Raw genomic sequence first — 24,083 nt, forward strand, 5'->3', positions numbered from 1 at the left:
TCTTATGCCCAGTTTACAGATGATGGAAGTAAAGCCCAGAGAGGTTAAGTAACCTGGCCAAGGCCGCACAGTTGGCCAAAGGCAGATCTGGGTAGGCTGGCCTTAGAGCCCCCGATGTCACCACCCACTGCAAGACCAGGGGCCCAGGACAAGCTCTTGGTGATGAACAGACATGAGGCTGGGGCTCAACTGCCCCGAACAATTTTCGCATTAGGTATTGGACAGTGAGGTTAACTCTGTGCCCAGCCTTGATAGTCATCAGAATATCAGACCGGAGGGTAATTCATGACCGCTAGCCACTGCCCCAGGCTGTGAGCTACCCCAGGGTCTTACTTGCCCAGAAGGTCCTTGGCTCGGGCCCTGAATCTGCCCTCGCCGAGGGAAGCTTGACCCCATCCTCCATGGGGAGGCTACATACATAATAAAGTGGGGACTCTCGATCAAGAGCCAACTTTGCCACTAATTGGCTGTGTGACCTTGGACAAGTTACTTAACCTCTCTGGGCTTCATATTCTTCACTTGAAAACTGGGATAATAGTCGTGCTGTAGTGGGGTTTGGGGGAGGATTAAATAAGCTAATACACTTCAATTTCTTAGAACAATTTCTGGTAGAGTGAGCCTTATGTAAGTGCTGGCAACAGCCAGGTTCTTAACTTTCTCATCTCCTGCCTTTACAAAAGCAAATCACATCACATGCTCTACTCACTCCCAGGGCAAATGGAAAACCTCCTCCCCAGGAGAGACACGCCTAGGGCTGCAAAGAACCTCTAGGAGTCTAGGAGGACAAACGTGCGAGCTTGAATCCCAGCCCTGCCCCATCTTGCTGTGTGACCTAACCCAAGTAGCTTGCTGTCTCTGGGCCATAGTTGCCCCATCTCAACAAAGAAAAGGGAACTGTTGCTCTCTGAGGGTCCTGTCAGCTCTAAACTGAACCCTTGACCTCCCCATCAGCAACGTGTGGTATTTCAAGACAGTGAGGAGATGGTCTGTGTGAGAAGGGCCCAGATCTGGCCCCCGAGTGGGGAGAAAAAGGCCCCAGGAACTGGGATTGATAAGGCTCCCTTGTCTGCCAAATTCCTGGGGACCTTTTTGGCCTCAGCAGGCATCTCACCAGGTTCAAGGGTGAGCAGCCCAGTGGCTCCAGCCCCCTCCTGCCTGCCGCCCTGTGTCCAGCTTTATGGGGCTGGATCAGCTTCTTCCTGGGCTCGTTAGCTGGGCAGGCAGCTGGGGCCCAGGCAGCTCTGTTCCCACCAGGTCCTGGGGGAGGGTGCTCCCTCAGTACCCATCCAAGCCAGGAGGGGCAATGCCGTTTCCTTAATTCTGTCCTGGCCGAGGGTGGAGGGGACAGGCGGGCATGTGAGAGGCCCTGGAGAGGACATACTGCCCCCAGGTTTTCTTCCCCTCATGCCCTGGGTCCACTCTCTTGTCACCCCCGACTCACCCCTTCATCTCTAACCCTTTCCCCTCTCAGCTCTGCATCCCTGGCAGCGGGAGCCTGGGCACCGGGCCACACAGACCCAGGTTCATTCCTGGCTCTGCCACCTGCAGGCGGGGTCGCCTGAGCAGCATTTGCTCATCTCTGAGCCTCAGTTTCTGCATCTGTAAAATGGGCATCACAACTCTCGTCTTGCAGGTTTGCACAGAGGGTTGACAGAGATGACAGCGGAGGCCGAGCTTGTCCGGGGATGGGGCGGCGGGGCGGGGTCTGCAGCGCTGCCCCCCGAGCTCCTTCTTTGCTTCTCTCCCTTCTGGCCCCTCTCTTTGTTCTTGCCTCATTGTTCCAGGTCCCCGCAGCCACTGATTTCCCTTCCTCAGGGCTGAGGGGTCAGTGGCTGCCTTTCTTGGCCTAAAAATTCCCTGTTCATCTTCTGGGTTTCACTTCAAGTCCCTCCCGAGTCCTGCCTCTTCCCCACTTCTCATCTCTTCTCTCTCACTGCACCCTCCCCACCGAATCTCATGTTAATCTCCTAACAACCTTTCTGACATCAGCTGCGTCCCTCTTATCTTGGTTAAGCATTTGGGGGAACTCAGAGCTTCTTGTGACTTAGGGAGTTTTTCCTGCTGCTTAAGGGTCTCTTCTTTCTCTCTCTACCTCTCTATCTCTCTCTTGCGCCAACACACATACAGTAACGCACATCACCCCGGGTCACTGGACCAGTGGGCCGGTCTCTGGGCGGGAGAAGAAGTCACAGTGTGATTCCTGGGAGCGCATCGCTCCTCATCCATCAGTTAAGTCATCTATTAATAAGATGCCTTTGCACTTCCAAGTGCCCTCGCCCTGGGGGAAAGTGAAGCGAGGGTGTAGAGGACAGGGTCCACCCTTCACAGAGCAGCTGGGGAGACGTGGGCACGTGGAGATATGACAGCATCAGAGCCAGCAAAGGGAGTGGGGACCAGTCAAGGCTTCTGGGAAAGGGGAGCTCAAGCCAGGATGCCAGGAGTACGGCTTTCCTGGAGATAAGGACCGCGTGGTAAGTGCAAGGAGGAAGGGACAGATGTGCAGCAGTGACTGCAAGCCAGGATATACCCATGGAGGGAGGGCCGCAAGGGTGAGAGCAGATATTCAGAAGGCAGGGGGAGCACCCAGGGAAGGCAACTTGAGGCCACTCTGGGGAAGACCTGGAAAGCCAGACCGAGCTCGCCTCCCTGGGAAAAAATGTTCCCGAATGCCCCCGACCCTGAGTCATTTGGTCTCTCTCGGGATGGATTCATACGCCTCCTCAGCCCTGTGCCAGCTCTGGTCCTGCAGAAAGTCACTGCAGTTGGGCAAGCCTCAATTGCCCCATCCGCTAAATGGGCACATGAATAACAATACTTTGTATTAGCCTGGGTTCTCCAGAGAAACAGAACCAGTAGGTACTTTCCTCATAGACTTGTTCAGAGACCCAGTGGGGCTGTGAAGGGCCTGGCATACAGTAGGCGCTCTGTAACTGGTGAATGTCACGGTGGTGGTGGTTGGATTTTGCAGTGCTGGTGTGACCACCAGTCATGATTATCTGATGAACCTGAGAAGCAGGTTGGGGGCTCCCCTCTGGCTCTGGAGGAAGTGGACGCTGCCAGGGAGGGTGCGGCGGCCGGTCCCAGGCCTGGCTGGGATCCTTTCCAACGCAGAGGAGACATTCCAGCCCATGAGACATAAAAGGCCAACTGGGGAATTCATGCCAAGCGTCCATAATCGTCTGTAATTTGGATTCAGCCTCTCGAGGCAAAAGGATTTTGTCAAAGGCTTTTCACGGTCCAGTGGCCCCGTAGCCCAAGGTCACTTGGATCGAGTCCTCTCTGACACATATTTATTATCAGGTGGAAATGGCGCTTGGGTTTCTCCCAAGCTGTGTGCAGACACTGCCTCAAGCCACTGCCGAGCTCCCCAGCGGGCAGCCTTGGCAGAAGCATGGCTGGGAGAAGGGCTGGCCCCGAGGGCGCACCAGTGAATGGTAGTGGCCAGGGGGAGAGTAGGCGGAAGTCTGTCTCTGCTGCCCACTCAGCAGCTGTGCAGTCTACCTTCAGGCCAGGATTTAAACTGAGCCTCGGTGTTCCCATCTGTAAAATGTACGTAAGAAATACCTGTAAGATGTTAACTATGCCCGGCCCAGGGTGAGCCCCCGAAAGCTTGCAGCTGCTACGCTCAGTTTTGTTAACAACTTCCTCCTCATTTCTGAACCCACAGGGGAAACCACAGCACAGCACATAAGAACTTGAGTGTCCTCCCATATGCCACTGGCTCCCTGGGTCCAGGGACAGTCTGCTTGCGGCAAGCGGCTGGGCTGACACTAGCCCTGGAGGAAAGGGGGGATGCCTGCCGAGACCACATTTTACAATGCAAAAATAAGGATGAGGGCTATTCCCCTGATTTGTGAATTTCTTTATGTACAACATCTTACATAGGTATAAAACTGACATTGCATTTAGTTATTCATTTCTCAAATGGCCTTTATGGAGGAGAATATGACCGTGTGGTGGCCTGGGAAAACCAGACTCCATTCACTTCTGCTCTTGCTGCTGGATACGCTGTGCCGGCTGCAAGTTCTGCCACGGGGATCATGTTTCAGGGACAACCTGTGCTGGGGTCCCCGACTCCAGATAAAGATGCTGAGGGGTTGTCTAGTGGTATCGGGAGGAGGTGGTTAAGAGCGAGGACTGTGAAGTCTGAATGCTTGGATTCTGACCCTTACCCACAGTCCCTGGCTGTGTGGTCTTAGACGTGTTACTGAGCCTCTCTGGTCCAGTGTCTTCAACAGTAAAATGGAGACAATGTGGAACTGACTTTACAGGATCGTTGTGAGAATTACACTGGGTGAGTACACGTGAGTGCGTTAGCACAGGACCTGGAGAATAACAAGCTCTCGGGAAGTCTGTTTATTACTAGAGAGGATGAGTCCTTTCGGTTTAATATTCATTCAACAGACATGAATCAAACATCCACTGAATGTTGGTTACTGGGGTGAACAAGACAGAAGAGGTCCCCAAGTGCACAACCTGGGCACAAGGATGGATATGGAGGGCCATTGGCACAGATGCCTCTTTAATCGCAGCTCCAAGGAAAGGCCTGGTGTGAGATGTGGCTGCAGCCCCTGTGGCCCCCGCGTGGCCCCAGGATACCCAATCTTGTGATCCAAGGGCTCGTTGTCCTAGGACCTGCCGGGGCATTTTGGGAGGCAGTGCCCTTGGCCAGTGTACTCACGTGACATCAAGGCAGAGACCCCCACCATCAAGGCCACAGAGCCAAAAGCTGGGCGGTGCATGGAGTGGGAAGCAGCAGTGGCTGAGCTGGAAAGGCCTGGATGGTGACTCAACCCCAACTGCAAATCACAGCCCTCTTGTCCAGCTGAGGCCCTCTCTGGCCTCTGTTTCCACTTCTGTGACTCTCAGGGGAACTATGGGCCTCTAGGGTACAGAGGGGATGCTCCAGGCATGTCTGTGTCCTACAGGTTACCCAGGGAAGGAGGCAAAGTGGAGAGCGAGCCTGGTTTGGGCATCCAAGACCACAGCTCAAGTCCCAGATTCCTTGCTGGCTGTGTGACCTTTGAGAAGCAACTTCTCTGTATCTTCAGTTTCCCCATCGCTATGATAGAAAGAGTAATCTCACTTCCCAGAACCCGTGTGAGGTTTGGTGCAATAAGCCGTATGCAAAGGCCGTTAGTTGAGTGGCCCTTCATCAAAGACAGCAGAGCATGTCAACAAGGGGCAGGACCAGGCTCGGGAGTGGCGCTGGGCTGGGCTCAAAACCCAGTGCCACTCGTTTCCAACCACAAGGCACTGAGCATATCCCCAGACCTCACCTCTCTGGGCCTCAGCTTCCCCATCTGTAAAGCAGGGATAATGGAAACCTTCCCTGCATCCTTGGTCTGTTGTGAGAGAGAGAGGAAATACTAGACCACAAACACAGCACAGCACCTAGAGGGGAGCAAGGGCTCTCTAAGTGGTAAGTAACATATAGTCAATGGTCAACGAGTGTTTTTTGAGCACCTACTAAGGGCCGATCACCTTTCTAGGCACTTGTGATAGAGCAGGGAAGAAAACAGCTCTCCTGGAGCTTACGATCAAATGGGAGAGATAGGCACAGATACGATGAAATAAACTATAGAATAAGTTAATGAAGGTAAGTGCTTTGGGAGAAAATAAAGCAGGTGGAGAGGATAGAGAGTGTTGAAGGGGGTTGAAATCTTGACGGGGTGGCCAGGCCTCGGTGTAAATGTGGCATTGAGTAGAGAGCCAAAGGCAGCAAGAGCATGAGACAGGGAATTATCTGGGATAAAAGTGGTCTAAGCAGAGGTATGATCAGTGCAAAGGCCCTGGGATGCATCCTGGGAGATGAGGAGGAGAGAAGCAGAGGATGGGGTCAGGGGGATGATTGGGCAGATCGTTGTGGACATCACAAGGGCTTTTCTCGGAGTAAAACAGGACCTATCAGAGGATTTTCAACACAGCAATTGTGTGATTTGACATGTTCTGAAAAGAGTACTTTGACTGATGTGTTAAGTACAGACTAAAGGGGAAACATTGGGCCCAGGGACACTGTTAGGAGGCCGTGGTCCAGGAAAGAGGTGAAGGTGATGGTGACGGCGGTGAGGGGTGAATATTATCGTTGCCTAGCTTACCAAGCTATTGCATATGTGTCTCGTGTGGGGCCTCGTGGTAGGCACTGCCTCAGGTTGCCCCCTTGTTAGCCCATCCTGCCGGTAGTGGCTGCCCGCCCCATCCCCCCCGCTCCCAGCCAGAGTTGTATCTCCTGCCCACCTCGACCAGACATTTGTCAGCCGCCCTTTAACTGCGGCCCAGCCAAGCACAGAGGTGTCAGCACCTTTAATCTTCCGCGGCGCCAATCTCCCCTTCCCCTTAATCATGGCAGCCGGAGTGTGCTGGCCCCAAGCCAATTTGTCTACATCTGTCTGAGACCAAGGGGCCCAGAGTGAACTCCAAATGCTCTTCGGAAACCGCAGAATCACCCCAGCTGGGAGGAGCCTCAGGGAGACCCAAGTCTGGTGTCCCCATTTCATATACACTGAGGGTTGGTGAGGCAAGCCCCCCTCACCCCTTACACACTGGTTAGTTGCCCTGTTGGTTAGTTGCAGAGCCACCATTGGAACTCAAGTCTGGGTCCCAACTCTATTCTCTGGCTCCACATGGAGTGGCCCCACCCTTTGCAAAATGTTTTGCCTCGTCCAGTAAAGACCTCGTCTTTCCACTGTACAGACCAATGTCCCTCCCTCTGATGACCTGAAGACAGGTGGGTTGTTAATGGTGAGCCTGGGGTCCACTGGAGTCCACTGCTGGGTGGCTAGAACTGTCTTCGTTCAGATCTGCCATGTAGCAGGAAGGGAGCGTTGAAGAAAGCAAGGTAGGGTACAGCGAATCTGAGCAGAGGCTGTCCTGGGAGGCGGCAGGGGGGCTTTGGGTGCCGCCTGGTACTTTTCATGACTTCCCTGGGCTGGCAGTTGCTTCTCCAGGTGATCAGGACTTTGCTCCCAGCACCCTCACCAACATGGTGTCAGCACACTGCTGAACTTTGCCCAGACAACAGGTGAAAACGATGGTGCAGCTCTAATGTAATATACAGCATGATGACTATAGTTAATAATACTGTATTGCATATTTGAAAGTTGCATAGATGGTAAAACTTCTCATCACGAGAATAAAAGTTTGTAACTATTGTTGTGGTGGACTTATGGTCCAACTAGACTTATTGTAGTGATCGCCTTTCAATATATACAAATATTGAATCATTATGTTGTATACCTGAAAAGAATACAATGTTATATGTCAATTATATCTCAATTAAAAAAAAAGAATTATTGGGGGACATACTAGGATCTGTCTACCACGCAGATTTTGTTGAAGAAGGTCTTTCAGAAGAGATGACAGTTAAGCTAAAACCTGAATACCTAGGAGACAACCATGCAAAGACATGGGGAAGCAGCCAGGAACAGCAAGTGCAAAGCCCCTGAGGTAGTTATGAGTTTGCAGAAAAATTTAAAAGCCCTGTGGGACTGAAGTATATTGAACAGAGGGAGGGTGGGATGACACAGTGAACAAATACAGTGCACGAAGAAACAGAAGGAAATCAAATGAGTGAGAATTAGAGCTAGGAACACAAGACTTGAAATCAGGAGACCCAGCCTCAAATCCCAGGCTAGCCCCCTCACTCGCGGGGTAATCCTGGGCCATTCCCTTTCCTCCTTGGCCCAATCTTCCCCTCTGTGGACTGAAGGGGATCGAGTGTGATGGTCCTGAGGACCCTTCTAGCTTGAGCAACCCCGGAGTCTCTGATATACTGAATGATACCTGTCGCTAATTAGTAAATGATGCCAAATTAATTAAGACCTGGGAATGTGATTATATCCACCTTGGTTTTCTCACGCTTCTCGGGAGTCATTGGGGGGCAGGGAGAACTATGCAACAGCAAAGAAGGCAACGACACGTGAAGGGACAGGCGTGGGGTCTTTCAATCCTCCCAAATCAGTGCACAGCGTTCTGGACCCCAGCAGGAGTGCCGCAGGTCTGCACAAATCATTAAGCCCCCTCACCAGGCAGGATACTCAGCCTGGGGCTCAGCCCTCCTCACTGACAATCCACACGGAGTTAGTTTGGCCCATGAAGCATTGGGATCGGATTTCTGCTTGTCCTTGCCATGGAAAAGCAGAAACATGGTGGTGGTTGGGGGTTTGGGGTTTGCTGGGGATTTTCTTCTTCTTCTTCTTTTTTTATTTGGTCAGTTCCAGAAGAAACGTTGGCTTTCAGCAGACCCAGTGGAAGGAAGGGTGGGCCCCAATCAAAGTGGGACTGTGTCCAGATTTCCTCTCATCACTTTTGGGGAGAACAGGCTATTCCGCGCCAGGATGAGGGCAGAATAGAGGGACGATGGATGTTCTGAACACTCAGTTCCATTGTGTGGTCACCTCGAAGACACAGAGTTCAAAGAGAAGCTGGGAGGTGTTGAGAGCAATTGCTAAGAACTGGGGTTCTGAAGGGAGAGTTGGACGTTCCACTGGGACATTGTCCGGCCAAGGGGCAGTGGTCCTGACAGCCCTCCGCTGCCTGGAGATGGGGAGTTTGGCAAAAACGTCCCAGTGTGTGGTGACGACTGATATTGTTTTTGGAAGTAGATTTATTGTTTTTGTAAAATTGACACTTTCCAGTTGTGTAAGAAAATAGGAGGGAGGGAGGGAAGGAGGGAGGGAGGGAAGAAGAGAGGGGAGGAAGAGAGAAAGGAAGAACAGATGCTGAAAAGTTCAAGGAAGAAAGAAAAAGTCATCTTTAGGGCTTCTGAATTAGACTTTCTATACTGTAAATCCTTTGAGGTGGGGGTGGGGGGAACTGTTTCCCACTTGTACCCCCAGGATCTTCATTAAGGGGGAAGATGGTCCTGTAGGGAAAAACATGGTGAGCTCAGGATTTTCCTAGGAGGGCCATTCACATCCAATTGGTTTGGAAACCAAGTGTGCCCACACTCCCAGATCTGGTGCTATTCCCTGAAGGTGGCTCGTAGTGCCTGGGTCCACTTCCTACATAGCCTTGGGAGCTTCCATGGAGGGAGAAAGCAGGCAGAGTATAGTATCTGTGATTCATAGAAGAAACTTGCAGGAGGAGATGGGCAGGGGTGGGAAATGGGGACACAGGGCTTTGATTTTCATTCGTGCCCTAGGCAAGCTGGTGCCACTTGTTTCTGGTACATGGAAAGGTAAGCAGCATCTGGAAGCCTAAATAGGGAATAATTTTCTCCTCCATTTTTTGTCTCTGATAATAATCTCCTAATTAGAATTTGAGATGTTCGGTTATACAGAGGGAGAGTGTCCAATGGCACAGCACTCTCAGGAGTGCTTGATATTCACCAAAGCTGAGGGTTTAATCCTTCCTCCTTCTCAAAATGGAGAAAACTGAGGCTCTGGGATTGGAAGTGACTGCCTCAAGGTCACAAGTTTATTCAGTGATAGACGAAGGATAAGTACACAGACTTTCTCACGTCTGGTCTTTGCTCTTATTTCTCTAACTTCATTTCCCACTATTCTATCCCAGGGCTTTGTCCAGTACCAGTTGTGAATCATGCATGCCTTCCACTCTACTGTTCCTCATTTCCACACTGTTGCTTATGTGCTTTCCTCTCTTTGGAAGTTCTCTGTCCTTTCTGGCAAGTTCCAAGTTGTATTGGGAGACAGTTCAGATGTCCTCCAGGCTGCCTTCCCTGATACCCCATGGTGAAGAAATGCCTGCCTTGTTCCTGCACTGCATTTGTGCCATTTACGTTTATTGTTGTAATCTTTTAATGTGTCTCCCCAACTACACTGGCGTGCTTGAAGGCAGTAGCTATGTCCTATTTAGCTGTGCTTCCCTAGAGCTTCACATAGATAAATATTTGTTAAATGAATTTGAATTTGTGGATATTCTCATAACTTTATGCTGAAATGACAACCATCATATTAAGCTGCCTCCTTCAGCACCAAGCTTAGAAACAGAGACATCTGACTGCCAATCTTATCATAATGGTGCTCACCTGAAGGTAACAGTGCTAACTTTTCTATTCCAATGCCTGTGACCCCTCACTAAGCAGATAGGAAGGGGCTAGCCCTCCGTGTCTCTCACTTCCAGGAAAGCAATATGCCCTCTTTCTTTGACTGTCACCAGCAGTGTGATGAAGCTGATAGCTCATCCGTGATCTGTTTTATAATTGAAATATTAATTATAACTACTTCTCATTTTCTAATGAAATGTCCTTGTCTCAAAGTCCATCAACCTTAGAACCAGGAGATAGAAATGATAAATGGCCAAGACTCTCTAGAAATCCCTTGGAGGATTCAAGGTGGCTTCCTTACCACCACAGATGTTGGCCTCAAGGCTGAGTACTTGTCTCCATAGCCAGCAACTTGCTGTATGAACTTGGACATATCAATGACCTCCTCTGAGCCTCCATCTCCCCGCTGATAACATGGAAATAAGTATACTACTTGCCTTACAAGGCTGCTATGAGAGGGCTCCAGGCAGTGCTAAGCACGTGGCAAGTCACAGAAGTTATTATCAATATTATTGTTGTTGTTATTAGTAGGGCAGTTGGAGCCTGACTGCCTGGGTTTCAATCTTGGCCTTGCCAAGCTGGGTAACCTCAGACAGGTAACCTGAGTCTCTCTTTCCTCATTTGCCCAAGAGGGTAATATTAGTTCCTACCTCACAGGGTTGTTGTGAGGATTAAATGAGATAATAATGTGAACTAGGTCTTAGAATAGTGGCAGGCATGTAAGCAGTGCCTGATAAATCATAGCCATGAGTGGGGGTATTTTTAGGGGTCCTGGAGGAACACCCCCAGACAATTTCAAGGTGCTTTTGCCTCTGGAAGGGAAGTGAAGAATGCACACTTGCTGAGTGTAGGCCACACAGGGCACCTGCCCTCCTGGAAAGCACATTCTATTGGAATATGGCAACAAACAAGTCAATAGTAAAATGACGATGAAGTAGAGCCGGTTGGGTGCTGGGCCCTCTAGATGAGGAGATCAGAGAAAGCAATGCTGTTGACTGCGCACATGCAATGCCCAGGCCTCCATTCAATCTCCAAAAGGCTTTTTCCCAGGAGCCCTAAGGGTTCATATGCAAATTAGCACTTGGAGATTTGCCCAAATATCCCAGAGTTCTTAAGGGGAATTTGTAGACCAGCAGCCCATCCCCAACCCCTTTGGAGAATGCTTCAACGCATCTGCCTTCAAATCCTGAATCCTCCTTCCCTCATCTCTGCCGTGTGATTTTGGACAGCTTACTTAACCTCTCTGAAGCTTGGCTTCCTCATCACTAATGCAACGTGGTTATGATAATAATACCAAACTCAGAGAGGTGATAGGAGAATTCAAGGAGATCATATATAAGAAAACACACACCTATGGTTCAAAAATGTTATTCATTATTTATTCTTTTTCTTTACCTTTCCACCTCCTTCTCCTTTCACCCCTCTTTTTTATATACCTCCTTCACTCTATCCCCCATCTTATACTGCTTTCTTTTCATCCTTTTCTTTTCTCTGCTATTTATTCCCTTTTTTCTTCCTCCTCCTACTCCTCTTTCTTGATTCTTCATCTTCTCCTCCTCCAGGTAAATATCAAAATAGATTCTACCCGAGCAGGGCTAAGAACATCAGTGCCCTCAAACTATCTCCCAGTGGCCAAAGCAAGAACACGTTCTGCCCAGGTAAGCAAAACAAGAAAGTTTGGCTGAGAGATGCTGCTAGCCAGCCTCCTGGTGGTAAGTGGGCAAAGGGCTCCTCACTCCATTTCCTGGGCACCGAGACGATGGCTGAATTGGCCTCCCTGCTGTCCACACATACCTCCTCTTCTTCCATCAGCTTGGAGTATAAATATATTATGGCCATACTGTGGAGGTATGGGGTGGGGCTTGGGGGGTTCCTCTCAAAAGCCAGAAACAAAGGCATGTTGCTTCTAACTTATTTTAGCAGTTTTCAGTAATATAATTTTCAGTTCATTTGGTTATCAAAAACGCACGTTTCCCCCCTTTCTTCGCACCAGAAAGGTGAAGGAGATCTGGGCCGTGCTGGAGGGTGCTACTGGTTTGGTATTCTTTTTTTATATCCCCGCTAATTTCTCCATGCTGTGGAGAATTTGTCACACGCGCAGGTCTGTTTGATTTCATTAAACAGAATATTTAAGCATAAAAATTGTTTAATCGCCTTGTGTCATTATGAGATGAATTTCATTTTGCATACATTTGCATATTTCATCAGAATTAAGGCTGCTAATATGCAAAACAGAGACAGGTTGTGGCTGAGGTGTTTATTGTAATAGCTGCAGGCTGTTCCACTTGGACAGCTTTCTAGGTGGTGGGGAAGGAGGGGGAGGGAGGGCTTGGGGTGGCTCAGAACACTTCAGGAAGCCCGTGGGTCTCTGGGGCTTCTACCTCGGTGGAGCAAAGATGGGTGGGCGTGGCCTGCCTCCCTGCCCTAGGAGACTGGCCAGTCGGAGTAGGCTGGGCTGAAGAGGCAGGAGGAGGCCCAGCTGTCTGCCCCCAGAGGCTCCTGGGAGCTGGTGGGTACGAGGGCTGAGGTGAGGGACCAGAGCGAGGCTGGGGCCACGCTGTTGGCTCAGATGCATGCATCCCCCCCACCCAGGATAGACACATGACATTCTGGAGGCCTCCGCAGGCTTCTCTCCTTGTTTGTGCTGCTGCTTCTTACTCTGCTTGCATTTTTTCTTTCCCTTTGTTTTCTCCGTGGCTTTGTTTCAAGCCCTATTGAGTTTCTTCTTACCCTTTATTTCTTCCTCTTTATGTTTCCTTTGCAGGTTTCCTCCCGTGCTTCCCACCACCCCAAATGGGCTGGCATCCTTGTCTATTGTCTTTTTTTCTTCCTCTGCTTCCTGCCCCCTTTGTTCCCACCCTGCTTTGCTTGTCCCTTCCGCTCCCGCCTCACCTCCTCCTTTCTCCATCCTGGACCCCCTTTCTTCCCCGGCCCAACACCCTGGAGAGCATCTGCAGCAGCGACTTGAGGTGAGGACCGAATTAGGCAAGGCCCCCCACTTGTGCAGCCACCCCGCCCCTCCATCTGAAATCCTTGATGAATCCCTGCCTTCATTTGAAGGTCAGAGATTAGATACCTATCATTTTCCTCTCCAGGGCCTGCCCTGCTGGTCCCCTGGAGAGCAGGTTCTTAGCCACCTCCCAGACAGAGGGGAGGAGAATTCTGTTCTTCGTGCATAATGAGGCTGTTTTCAGGGCAGGGAGGGGTTCCATACAGAAGCTACTTTCAAAAGAAAGTAGCGTGGACGCTCCCCAGCCCCTCCTGTTCTGTGCAGCTGGTGATGAGTCACACCACTCCCGCAAAGATAAGCGAGGGCCATTCATACGAGCGAAGTTGAAAGGCAGCCCGAGCCAGGCACTGGCCTGAAGAAACTAAGCCCCTTCTCCAGGTCTCAGTTTCCCTATCCATCTCTTGAGATTCTCCCAAGACTTCCCTGGCAGTTGCAGGCAGGAGACGATGTGGAAAGGGCAGAATATGTTTATTAAATTAACCTCGATTTATTGGGCACCTACTCTACACTGGGCACCAGGTGAACATTGATACAGCTGACATTTGGATGGGGAAGGCAGGCCCCCGGAAGAAAAGAACAAAGATGATGTCAGCGATAAATGCCAGAGGAGTGGCGGTGGACGGTGCCTAGACTACCACTCCACCTTCCACTGCTCCCTTTGGCTTCTCTTGCTGGTGGCCGCTTCTTGGGTCCATTTTCTGGGCTACATCCCCACTGGTCAGTGGCCCCTCCTCTCCAGACCACCCAGAGGGACCCGCGGAGAATCACTCCTTTTTCTCAGACTCTTTGAGCATCTCCCCAGAGCTGGTAGAACAGCGGCTGCCAGGCGAACCCGCCTCAGCCCGATTAGGGCTCAGGCCTCCACTTGAGAGCTGGAGCAATTAAAGCAGAATTAATGGGCTAGTAGGCAACCACCTTCCTATCCGAGGAGGGAGCGAGCGGGGCGGGCGTGTTTTGCTGAGTCCACAAGCTGAACACAATGCTCATCGACCAGGGGCAGTGGGGAGGGGATGGCTAGGCGAGCTGGTGGGAATTAGAGACATCCCTCCCTCCCCACCCCAGCCAAATACAACTGCTTAGCCACTGGGATCTGAGCATCTCTGTGGGGGACTCCAGCTTCGCTGGTGCGGAACTTTCTGGAATAGAACTTTGCCTTGGCAGCTTTGAAATGCCCAACCCAGTCCTGTTTTGAAATTTGATTTAATTTTTAATATCTTTATTCTCTCCCCAATAGCAAAAGCAATACATTTCCTATTGATTTTTAAAAATCAAATCTTGCAAATATGTATGGCTTAGAAAGCCCTATAAAATTATACATCTGCATATAAATTAGTATCTGATGGGGTGGGGGGAATCAGCAGGAATAGACACCAAACTGTCCACAGCAGTTAGCCCCAGTGTGTGTGTGTGAAAGGGAGAATTGAAGGAGGCTAGATAACATGTAATGTATTTGGGCACCAAGATGGATAACATTGCTCCCTGCTATTGTTACTGTGGATTATATTGTTTTGTTTTTGTACGATAAAAATCAAACACGTTCATGGTAAAGAAAGAAATACAGAAAGATGTCAAAGACACCTGAATGCAGGCTCTTCTGCTTGCCGGCTGTGTGACCTTCTCCAAGTCATTTTCCCATGCAGGGCCTCAGTTTCTTTACCTGTAAAATGGGTTGTAGACATAATCCTTACCTCAACCTACTGAGAGAATTGCACGTAGAGAACTTCCCACAATGCCCGGCGCATGGTGAGCGCTTAATAAATGGGAGTCATTAGTACTGGTTACTGTCCACACTTCTGGCAGGGTGCCAAGCATGCAGGTTTTTAAAGGAACTTGACTTCTGGCATCAAAACCCCATAGGATGCAGAGGCCACCAACATCTCCCTCTCCTACTTCGGTGCACCCAAGTAAGATGCCATAAATAAGGTAGCTCTACTTCCAGGATACCCAAGTGTCTCAGGAAGTGTCAGAAGATTCTCAGAAAGCATCGTTGAAAGGCAGTGCAGAACCCAGAGGGAGTACAGACAAAAGCTGAATTGCGTTGACATTGACATGACCTGGGAGCCCGAAGATCTGACTTCCGGTTCCTGGTTTTGCCCCTTCCCACCTCAGGGGCTTGACTCTTTCCTTTCTCTCGCCCTCTGGGGCCTCAGTTTCCCCACCTGAGACATGGAGCAAGACAAATAGCTAATCTAGCACCCGTGAACAGATGGAAAGATATTTTGAATTCCCATCACTTATTTTTCTTTGAATGAACTTATCTATCCAGTGGGCAGGGTCGGAGAGACTCGAGGAGGGATAGCAGCGATGGGAATGCCATCCAGCTAAGTTTCTGTGTTTGAGAATGATGCTTGGGCCCACAGAACTCTGGACAGAGGGCTGCGTTGTCGGGCATTGGATGGAGCGCCCTTCTGGAAGCCGGTGGCCGGGTCTGATGCAAGCGTGCCAGGAAGTCCTGGGCCTGAAGGTAAGTGTTTGTGTAAGAAGTCAGGGCGGGGGCAGGAGGGGGGCCGCAGTGATTGTACCAAGGAGGCCAGAAACCTGAGCACGTCCTGCCTGCAGTCAGACGGGGGTCACCAAACCCAGACTAAATAGTCTGGCGAGCCAGGCTCTGGGCTGTCTGGAAAATGATCCCAGGATGGAAAGAACCCGTCGGGGAGGGGCTGAGAGGGGGGCACATTTAACAACACGGAGCCCTGTATCAGCAGCCACTCCGAGGCCACCTCCCTAAGGTGGGGCCTAACCATGAACCAGACGGAGGTTTGAATTTTTCATTTCAGTTTCCGCTTCTTAATAGGAGAGGGGGAGGGGGTGGGAGGCTGAGGGGCAGCCCGGGTCCCTCCTCTCTGCTCGCCTGCATGAGGTTCAGGGCTGCACATATCGCTCTGTTCTCCGGGCCTGGAGCCAGGTTCTCATACCTGAAGGGGTCCAAGTGCCACTGTGTGGCCTTGGGCTGATTAATTAGCCTCTCTGTGCTTTTTTTTTTTACCACCCCTCACTTGTCAAGCAGGTGTAAACCTGGGTGCCTATGTTGATTGAGACTGGGGGCTGAGCAAGCATATATGTGCCTTTGGGTGGGTGGGACACAGGTGCCCCTTCCAGGCAGAAACTGTCCCCTGGATTCAAACCAGCAAGTCAAGTACTTGGGCCAGGTGCCCTTGGGCAGTGAGCAACACGCGTATTCACACTTGGCAGTCCTGGGCAGGAGCATGAAAGGGGTGATTCCTAGTACATTACTGAGCACCTGCTCTGAGTCCGTCACCACCCTCCACGCCCATTGACACTAGGAGACGTGTGTTCTTTCCCTCTTCTTAGAGAAGAGAAAATGGAGGCTCAGAGAGGTTAAGTAACTTGCCTGAGGTCACACAGCTGGTTAATGGCAGCATGAGGATTGGAACACAGGTCTAATCCTAAAGCCCTTTCTGTAACCCCTCGTAGCCTTATTACCATGAATGTTACTATTTCCCGCTAATGTTCACAGCAACACAGTTCACAAGAACCAAACAGTAAAAAGCATCCAGGTGTCCACTGATGGGTAAATGGCTAAATAAAATTCGGTCTGTCCATACAATGGAATATTATTCAGCCTCAGCAAGGAAGGAAATTAGGACATGTGCTACAACAGGGATAAACCTTGAAGACATGATGCTGAGTGACATAAACCAGACAGATACTGTATGAGTGCATTTATATGGGGTACAGAGAGCAGTCAAATTCATAGAGACAGAAAGTAGAGAGGAGGTTGTCAGGGGTGAGGGGAGGGCATAATAAACAGTTATAATTTACTGGATACAGAGTTTCGGCTTGGTGTGATGACAAAGTTCTGGACATGGATTGTGGTGATGTTTGCACAACCAAGTGCAACTGAGCTGTACACTTAAAAATGGTTAAAAGGGTAAATTTCGTTACCTCTGTTTCACCATAATTTAAAAAAATCACTTCTTCATGGAGATATTTGCGACTCCCCACTCACCCCCAAACAAGCCTGCTCCCACAGAGGCCCCTGCTTCCTCTTGCCCACCTCTGCACCCGGAAAACACGGGCTTCACCTCTGGGCCCGGAAAAGACAGTGGCCTTGCCTGCCTCCACCCCTGAGGGCCAGCCCAGCACCCCCCAGGGTGCCCCACCCCCCAGGGCCAGCCCAGCACCCGCATTCAGGAGATCATTCTGAATGAATGACACCAGCTACAGATAAACCAGAATGCCGTCTGTTTAAACGTAGATGATTAGAAAAGAGAGTTTCCCCGGGGCATTTGAAAATCTGGTTCGCTGAACCACACTGGACAAGCCCAAGGCTGAAAGCCCTGTGGTTCTCATCTGGGGAATGAAGCACAGACCCTGCAGTTTCTTCTGAAAGTCCCGGAGAAGCCCCTTGACATCTCCTCCTGACCTTGACTCTGCAGAGCAATGAGCACAGCGACCAGGACGCAGTGACTGACTCTGTCCCTTCGGCAGGTCTGCAAACTGAACATACATTTCTCCAGTCCTTCTCAGGACTTGGAGTCCTGGCTCCACTGCCCAGCTCTCAGTGAGGTGAGCAGATGGTCACAAAAACCGGTGGTGGCCCGGTCATCCTGACGATGCCCGGGGTCCCTCCCAACTCCAGCCCTTGGCTTTTGTGCCTTCCAGGCCTCGGAGCATCTCACTCTGCTCTGGGCGGTTTTGGAGCCTCCAGCAGAGCAGTGACAAGTGCAGAGAGATGGGCGATCACGAGCCCATTTCAGAGTTAGTGAAACTGAGGTCTGCACCAGACAGATGATGTGACTGCTCCTTCAGCCCATTTCCCGGAGCTGGAGGACACATTCATTTATTTTGTAAATATTTGTGAGTTCTTGCCAGGCACAGGGCTGGATGCTGCAGATATAATGAGGCGGGTGGGGTGGGAGGGATCCGGCAAGCGTGTCCTACCTTTATCTGGCTCACAGTACAGGGGTGGAGAAAAGAGTTCAGCAAAATCTCTCAAGTAAAATTAAACTGGAAACCGGGATAAGGGCTGTGAAAGAGAGGAAAGGGAGCTCGGAGAGCTGATATAGTAGGAACGATTGGTCTGGTCTGGGGAGGTCCTGCAAGGCGTCTCTGAGCTTCCTCAGATTAACGCTTCTGAAAATCAGGCTGAAATCTGATCACCGGGAGGGGGAAGAGAACTTTCTAGACAGAGGGAAAGCCATGTGCGAAGGCTGGCGTGTGGACCAAGCAAGTCAGTGCAAATCACGGGAAGGTCAACATGACCAGAGTCATGGAAGGGGCATGCGTGGTGGAGAGGGCTAGCCATCCCCTTCCGGAAGGTCTCTGGTCCACAGCCTGGGGCCCGGAGGAGGCATGGGAGGGGCTCATCAGGGCTGAGACATGGCTGAGTTTGTGTTTTGAAAAGATCACACGTATTGCTGAGTGTGCAATGGCTGGAGGGAGCTGGCAGAGATGTGTTAAGGCTACTGCAGGCATCCAGGCGAGAGATGAGGGCTGCCGGCATCAGGAAGGCAGCGGGAAACGGCGAGAAGAAGACAGATTCGAGAGAGATTTTGGCAGGAAAACCTCCAGGACCTGCTGGGTGGTGCGGGGGGGGAGAGGTAAGGGAGACAAGGGTGCAGGGAAGCCCCACTACTGTGATGGGGTCCCTGGAGGCACGGGGCGGAGTGGGGTGATGAAAAAGCTGCAGTCACAGAAAGCTCTTGGAGGCCAGCTGGTCCGCACCTGTCATCTTACAGATGGGGAAACTGAGGCGCTTAAAAGCAACATGCCTTTTCCAAGAGAACACAGGGAGGCCGTGGCGAAGCCGGGACCAGAATTCAGTTCTCATAGGACCGATGATGAGATGTCGGCTACAGTCCAGCCAGGGCAGAAACTTCATTCATTCATTCACTCAATCAGCATTGTTTGATCCCACAGAAATGAATATATCCCAGTTCCTGCCCTCAAGGACTCCTTGGTGAAGGAGACAGACACACAGACCTGCCATGAGAACCCAGGATTGGTAAGGATCCGAGGGGAATTCACTACAGCTGTAGGAAGCACAGAGAAAGGAGAATTCATTCTGCTTGGGCGGTTTTGAGAGGCTTTAAGAAGGAGGTAGTTTTTGAGCTGAATCTCTTAGGTATGTGTTTGCTGGTAGTACAAAGGAAGGAAAGAAAATCAGGCATCAGGAGAGGCATGTGCAAAGGACCAGGGGCATGAAACTGCGTTGGGCATATTCACGAATTGAAGAAGTGTTGGTTTGAGTGGAGAGTTAAGTGCAGGGAGCAGGGCTGGCCTAGAGGCCTGGGTCAGATGGACCTTCTGTGGGAGTGGATCTCAGTTCTCTGGCAAACATTCCAGCCCTGCAGGGGATGGCTTTTGTCATTGTTAACTGGAATCCTCCTTTTGCATGATAAAACATTAACATCCTCCAGAATACAAAAAGATGTGATGGTCATTAGGTTTTCCCATGTCTGACTACCACATTGCTTCATTAAACCAAGAGGCAGCCTAGGGTCACTGCAAACAACGGGGCCCTGGAGCAAGCCTACCTGGGTACAGACTCCAACTCCACGAGACCTTGGGCAAATCACTGTCTTGGTTTTCTCATCTCTAAAATGGTGATACATCTAGGATTAGGACTAACACACGTACAGGGCTTAAAAGAGTGTCTGGTACTCATTAGATATTAGCTATGCGTGTTGATTTCACAGCAACCCTATAAGAAAGATGCTGTTATTATCATCTCTACTTTAAAGGTAAGAAAGTTGAGGCTTGAAAAAGGTTCAGATGGAAGTTGGTAGAGCTGGGATTTGAAGCCAGATCCTGAGTTCTTATCTGTTGTGCTACACAATGTCTGATCTGAACCTGAAAGTCAGGGATACATGCAGGTGATTTTAGGCCGGGGAATCCAATTTCAGGCTGGCAAAGGATGTACTTGGCCTTCATCAAAGCAGGGCTGGTTTTGGCAGGCCCATCCAGGGAGGCAGGGCTTGGCATCTGAGCCACGACAATTGCTTTTCCAGAAATGGAATAGCTATGGCAGGAGTATAAACTCTGGAGACAGACAGCTGTAGGTGCAGATCCTAGCTCTGACCACCTCCGGGCCGAGTGACCTTGGACAAGTCACGAACATCTCCAAGCCTCGGTTTTCCCACCTGTGAAATGAGACGTCTGGTTAGCCTAAGTGAAAGGAAATTTCCAGCACCAATGTAACCTCTTAAGTAATAAGTGTCCGTGCAGCTAGCTCAGAAAAAGGAAATGATGTCTCCCCGGGACCCGTTGGACTGTGCCCTGTGGCCACCTAAACTTACTGAGACTCAGTTTACTCGCCTAATAAACAGGCAGAATAAATCCAAGTGGGGCTCTGCCTCCCTCTCAGAGTTATCGCGTGTGCCGGGAACGTGGCTTCGGAGCACTGCAGCCGGAGCTTGATTCCTAAATCTGCCCCGAAGATGCCTTTGTGCAAGTCTGAGTCTGAGTCTTCATCTGTAAAATGGGCACGATAATTCCGGTTTTACAGAATTTGATTGAAGAATTATAGGTAACATACATTTAGCATCTCATGCAGAGTAGACACGCAGTTAATAGGAAATAATGATGATAACATCCCAGCTGATAGTCTGGGGTGACTCCTTCAGGCCGGGCACTGTGCCTTCTGAGCTTGTATCATAATTCAGATAAACCACACAAAGGTGCTTTGTAAACTGTAAAGTCCGGTGCACACATATATGGCACCAGAGGAAGGTCATTGGATGACCCCAGGACCTCCTTAGGAGCAGAGAGCCCCCATACATGGAGATGTCACAGTCACCACAAGACGGTGGCGTGCACGCCCCCCACCCTAAAAGTTTTCTTGTGTTAGAATTTGAGACACTCCCAACTCAGCAGAGGCATCGGCCGCTCCAGCAAGGCGGCAATGAAGTGCCCACTGGGTTCTTTTCAAGTTCCAGCGGCATGTAATGACAGCCTTTTCCTCCACTCATAAACCACATATGGAATTAATAGCACCAGCATCAAACCAGACCCGGCTGGGTTTATTCACCAGAAAGAGTGAGATGTTCAGAAAGCAAGGCCAGGAGAGGCAGAGAAGGCTTTAACAAGCTTCTAGGTGGGATTTTTATTCCCCCTCCTTTTTCACTTTATTGAATCTGGTCCTTGCTGATTTGGTTACAGCCTGTGATTTCGGTTTATGATTCAATAACCCATTTGAAAGCTTGTAAATAGCACGGTTTTGCTATCTGCTCTCTCCTCCCCAAGGGGGTTGCCGCTGAAGATAGAGGGGGAGCCTGCATGCTGTCGCAGCTGGGTGGGCAGCCATTGGGGGGTGTTCTGAGGGTGGGACTGCTGAGCAATGTGGACCTGGGGTGGGGTCTTGACCACTGGATGAGATGGACCCAGCCTCAAGCAACAATTGGATCCCCCAATCCAAATGAGGATTTCTCCCATCCAGACATGACCGTGTCTGGGTGTTCCTGATTCTCCCCACCCCAACCAGGGCTGGGGACCCCACTGGCACAAGCCCCAGCTCACCCCTTAGGAAGCCGCGAGTGATCGCAGTGGCTATGGTTCACAGATTCTGTGTCCTCAGAGCCAGATTTCTTGAGAGGGTCATGTACACTCCCTCATCTTGGCATGAATGAGTCCAGCCAAGATGAGTCCCAGGCAAATAACCAATCAATAAGTGATTGTTGATATAACTCACTGATTTGGGGTGGTTTGTTTCACAGCAGTAACTGACTGATACACTATCTGCTGGGGGCTTTTCAACTTTATTAACCAAATGACTAAATGAGTAGATGAATGCTACAGTTCTCTAAATCGTTGGGTCCATGAGTTGGAGAGGTCTTAATGGTGGGATTCTGTGCTTCTGAGTCTCTGTGGTTTAAATTCCTGGAGTAGAAGCTGGGCACGATCTCTCCAGGAGAGCAGCATGATCCGTGCAGAAAGGTCCATGCTGATCTTTGCCCCATCCCACGTTTCCATTTGACCTTGGTGAGAGCATCCCGGTGCCAGGCAGCTGAGTGTAAGGGGAAGTGGAAACAGTTGAACTGGGACACATCTTCGTGACTCCTCTGCCCACAGGGAAAAGCCTAAATGCTATGGGAGGACCTCCAGGCTCTGGTTTGATCTATCTCCTGGTCTTGTCTCCTGCAGCTACACCACCATACTGCCTAAGATGGGACACTCAATTCTGCTCAATGGTCTCCAAACACATCATGCTTTTTCATGGATCCCTGCCTTTGCTCCTACCATCTCCTCTGCCCAAAATGCCCTTCCTCCATTTAGCCCCCAATGAACCCCTACTCATACTGCAAAACCCAACCAACATAGCCCTTCTATGAAATTTTCCCCAAACTGAGCTAGAAAGCTCTTCCTTGTGATACTGAAATAATTTAATGGCATGTCAGATCACACCCCATTTCCCCGAGTAGACTGTGAACTCCTCCAGAGCATGCTCAATAACACCAAAGAGGGTAAATGGGTGAGTGAGTGACCGGTGTGGGTACCTTTCCAACAAGGTAGAATGGTTCTGTGCAAATGCCATGGGCACTGCAATCAACAGATCCTGGGTTCAGATGCAGAGGATTGTTACTCCATGAGACTAGGCTAATTCCATTGTTTCATGGGTCTTAGTTTTCCCAGCTATAAAATGGGACCAAGAGTGATCATGGCAGGACATACTATCTCCAGAGAAAAGGCTCCTTCCCTTCTCCCTGCCAAGGGACTCAGTCCTCCTCTTCTGAGGGGAAGGCTGCCTCTTTGGCCTTCTTCCTGGCACCTCTCCCAGGGGTGGGAGGTCTCAGGAGGTTGGGAATCAGGGAGAGGCTGGAGCTCAGGCTTCTCTGAAGGTACTTTTCTCTCCGTAGGGAGTCTCTGTGAGCAGCGTGACACCATCATCATCATCTTCATCATCCACATCAACTCCTATTTATCAGACACCAATGAGGACTTTCCGTTCATTATCTCTCAACAGTCCTGCCGGGTAGAGACTCCTATTATCCCCATTTTAAAATAAAAACACGGAGCCTTGGGGAGGTGCTAGGACCTGGTGAGATGATTTCTCTCCTTCTCATTGTTCTCTTCTTGGTCTGAGGATCTTTTATCTTTGACCTTGTATCTCTGTGCAGTTAGTCGTGGGGAAACCATTGTTTGATTTGGGGCTGATCTCAGTGAGCCTATGGCTTGGGTTTCCTGGGCTCCAGACTCTCTGCTCCCTGGAGACCAAAGGAGAGAGAGTGGGAAGCAGGGTCCAGGAGAGCTCCTAGGGCTTGGAGTAGCCTCAGTGAGGTACTTCTGCATTTGTCAGCACCACCTGATGCGTTCTCCCCAGTTCCCCCTGTTTGACAGACATTCTTCAGTGCCTAGTGTTCGCCAGGCTCTGTGCCAAGAGGAGGAGATGCTGAAACAAATGTCATTGTTATGCCCTCAAGAGCCTACCAGTCTGATGGCTGAGGGAGCCCTGAAGACAAGCTTCTGGAGGCCATTTATCTAAAGGCTGTAGTTAATGACACTTGGAAGTGAGAAGCCATTAAGGCATCATCTTGGTGTCAACTCCAGTCAATTGCTCATGGCCTCCTCGAAGCTCAAGGGCTTGGAAAGAAAGGATGCTATGATTGATTAGCAATGTCTGCCGTGTGCACGGCTAGGAGAGTTCTGCTCTGTGTGCCAATTACCTGCTACCCCTGGTTGAGCAATGCTACTCTTTGTAGGTGTGACAGCCTGCCCAGTCAGAAAGGTTGAAGGAAGCCATAAACAGGATTTTTGCAATCCTGATCTGAGCACGGTCTACATGCCTTGGAGGAAGGTAGGATTTCTGCTCCTGGGAGAGTCTAGAAGGCTCCCAGAAGTACTGACAAGTGAGCTGAGCTTGAAGGATAAGATTTCAGTATCTTATAAGTGATTCCCATTGACATATCCTGAACACTTAGTGTATTCCGTATATTTTTCAGATGGAGAAGATGTCAGGGAGGACCTTTCAGGCAGCAAGGTACAAGGGACATCTTGAATGCAGTGTAGCGAGGGTGACAAGAGAAAGGAGTATGAGGAGAACAGAGCTGGGGGCAGGGGAAGCAGCTCACAAGGGTTCTGGAGTAGAGTTTGGCTTTCATCCCACAG

The 24,083-nt window shown here is 50.3% G+C and overlaps 1 long non-coding RNA gene across 1 annotated transcript; it reads left to right on the top strand.

Annotated features, from left to right (window-relative positions):
• Positions 1–15,386: 15,386 nt before the first annotated feature.
• Positions 15,387–22,971, top strand: LOC309830942. The gene is made up of 3 exons (XR_014297551.1): positions 15,387–15,480; positions 18,900–18,984; positions 22,835–22,971. It is a non-coding gene; the product is annotated as an uncharacterized lncRNA (long non-coding RNA).
• The last annotated feature ends 1,112 nt before the right edge of the window (positions 22,972–24,083 follow it).

This window comes from Grampus griseus, assembly GCF_964374135.1.
Source record: "Grampus griseus genome assembly, chromosome: 12".
NCBI lineage: Eukaryota > Metazoa > Chordata > Mammalia > Artiodactyla > Delphinidae > Grampus > Grampus griseus.